The 2,896-nt window shown below is 43.3% G+C and overlaps 1 pseudogene; it reads left to right on the forward strand.

The window, feature by feature from the left end:
- Positions 1–1,612, forward strand: part of LOC102481551 (60S ribosomal protein L11-like) — a 3,625-nt pseudogene extending 2,013 nt beyond the window's left edge.
- Positions 1,613–2,896: the final 1,284 nt, after the last annotated feature.

The following is a 2,896-nucleotide window of genomic DNA, read 5'->3' on the forward strand; positions in this document are numbered from 1 at the left end:
GCTTCTCTCTCATTGAAACTCTGGGAGGAAAAGCACTATTGTGTGGTGGTTTGCAGTCCAGTTTTTTTGGTTATTGTTGGGTTTTTTTTGGTTGTTTGTTTGTTTTTGTTGTTCTTTTTGTTTTTAGCTTTTTGCTATAGGGCACTGGTATTTGCTGGAGAGTACAGCCAGAAAGAGAGAGAGAGATGGGGGAAGTGAGAAATTACCATCCAGTGGGGATGACCATGCTACAATTCCTTTTCCATTCTCCTCTTGAGATGATGAGCATGCATGTAATGTGCCTGATGTCATTTTCTGGGACTGGGATTAAAACTACAGAGTTGGCCACATGGGATCTAGCACCTTAACCTCCATGGTATCTACTGGCCCACAAATAGACTATATTTTAGAGTGGGTTTTTTTTCTTTTTTGTTTGTGTGTGTTTTATTTCATTGATAGACACAAACATACACACATACATAGACATCCTCAACAGAGTCTCTCAAGGTGGTCCCCTTGCCCAGCCTTCCCAGCCAGCTAGAATCTGGGGTGAATGTCCACCTGGTTTGTACAGATTGACCAGGAAATGGAAGCTGGGAGCTTCTGTATAAATCCAGCATGACTTGAGCAGTGCATTACCCCTGTGCTACCAAGCTGGCCCTTTCAGAGCAGTTTAGATTCACAGAAAAGTTGAGCAGAAGGTTCAGAGTGTCCCCATATACCTCCTGTCCCCACATATGCACAAATTCTCCCACCATTAGCCTCTGTGCCAGAGTGGTCCTGAGGAACCAACACCAATATGTCATTACAACCTACATTGCCTGGTTTGCATTATGGTTCACTAGTGACCTGTACATTTTATGGGTATGGACAATGATATACAGCCACCATGACAATACCACACAGGATAGTTTCACTACCCTGAATATCCTCTGTGCTCTGTCAGTTCATTCCACATTCCCTCCTCCCTCACCTCTAGCAACTACAGATCTCTTTACTGTTTCCACAGTTTTGTTGCAAACAATCTTTTTTTAAGTTTATTTTATTTTTTCTGTGAGTGTAGAATTACACAGAGAAGCTCTTCCTTCTCTCCATCATCGTGCAGGATCAAGGTGAAAAGAAGAACCCCATGTGAGAACCTCGCATCTGCAAGCTGTGCTTCAACATCTGTGTGAGGGAGAGTGGAGACAGACTGACCCAAGCGGCCAAGGCTTTAGAGCAGCTCACAGGCCAAATCCCTGCGTTTTCCAATGCTAGATACACTGTCAGATCCTTTGGCATCACGAGAAATTAGAAGATTGCAGTCCACTGCACAGTCCATGGGGCCAAGGCAGAAGAAATTCTGGAGAAAGGTTTAAAGATACGGGAGTATGAGTTACAAAAAATTAACTTCTCGGATACTGGAAACTTTAGTTTTGGGATCCAGGAACACATCAATCTGGGGATCAAATATGACCCAAACATTGGTATCTGCAGCCTGGACTTCTATGTACTACTGGGTAGGCCAGGTTTTAGCATTGCGGGCAAGAAGCACAGGATACGCTGCACTGGGGCCAAACACAGAATCAGCAAAGAGGAGACCATGCACTGGTTCCAGCAGAGGTATGTTGGAATCATCCTTCCTGGAAAATAAATACCCATTTATATTCAAAAGAACAATAAATGTTTTCAGTGAAATAAAGAAAAATTACACAGAGAAGGAGACAGAGACAGCGAGACAGCACCTCACTCCCCTGAGTCCTGACACTGGGATCCATCCTGAGCTTTAGTCAGTCAGCCCCTGATTAAAGGCACACACGTGCCTGCTGTACTCAGGGAGGTCTCTGTACCTGAGGCTGGAAACTTCCCATGAGTTTTAATCTCACAGACCATCATGTTTTACCACTGAGCCACCGTCCAGCCCCTGTTGCAAGCCCTTTGACTCTAAGATTTTCTTTATTCTGCTGCCCACTTAGTGCTGGGTGCATGATAGAGAATAAGGGTGACAGACAGTTTCCCAATGCAGGTAGGGATGGAAAAGTAGAGAAATAAATAAAACAATAGAGCTGAAAATAAAGATGCTGAGAGAGAATGGGGGCATGGCAACCTTAATCAGAGCGAGGAGGTAGCACATAAGTTAAACCTGCCAGCATGAAAAGAAGTCAGGTTGTTCTGCGTTTGTTTTTGGAGACAGGTTTTTGCTGTAGGGCATGGGTGCTCACTGGATAGACCAAGAGAGAAAACGAGAAATCAACTCCGGGGGGATGGCCATGCTGCAATCCTTTCTCCTCCATTCTCCTCCTAGGATTTGGGGTATGCACACACACATATCTGAGGTAAGTTTCAAGCCACTGGGTCTAGGCCTTGAATTATGGTCAACCGTGTGGGAATCCAGCAGTTACCTTAAGCATTAAGCCACCAACTGGCCCTCAAGAAGTCAGGTATTAAGAGTGGATGGAGGGAATGAACACGTGGAGACTCAGAACGTGTAATCTCAGAGGCAGGAAAGAATGCACTGCATCTGGGGATCTATGAGCTAGTGTGTGGGGTTGTCATGGGATAATGTTAGAGGTCACCAGGGGCTCAGTCCTGCTAGCCTGGGAGCCAGATATGGAATGTAGGAAGTTTGAATTTGACTACATTTGCATTAGAAGCTCCTTGAAATCTTTACCCAGGGGAGTCAGGTAATCCAGAAGGTGTTTTAAGAAGCTTCTGTTTGAGGTGAATATTTTACCTTCTCCTTTAACATTTGTTCTCTATGTACATTTTTTTGAATCACTGGGATATAAGTTATATACATCATGACCAAATACTTGAGTTTGTTTTTACTAAGAATGGAAGTATTCTCTTATGTTAAGAACAATTTACAAATTCATAAAATCACATTAACACAAAGCTTTTTTTTTTTTAGTTGTTGTTTTTTTGCTTTTTTTGTTTT

This window comes from Tupaia chinensis, unplaced genomic scaffold (assembly GCF_000334495.1).
Source record: "Tupaia chinensis unplaced genomic scaffold, TupChi_1.0 Scaffold144331_1, whole genome shotgun sequence".
Classification (NCBI taxonomy): domain Eukaryota; kingdom Metazoa; phylum Chordata; class Mammalia; order Scandentia; family Tupaiidae; genus Tupaia; species Tupaia belangeri.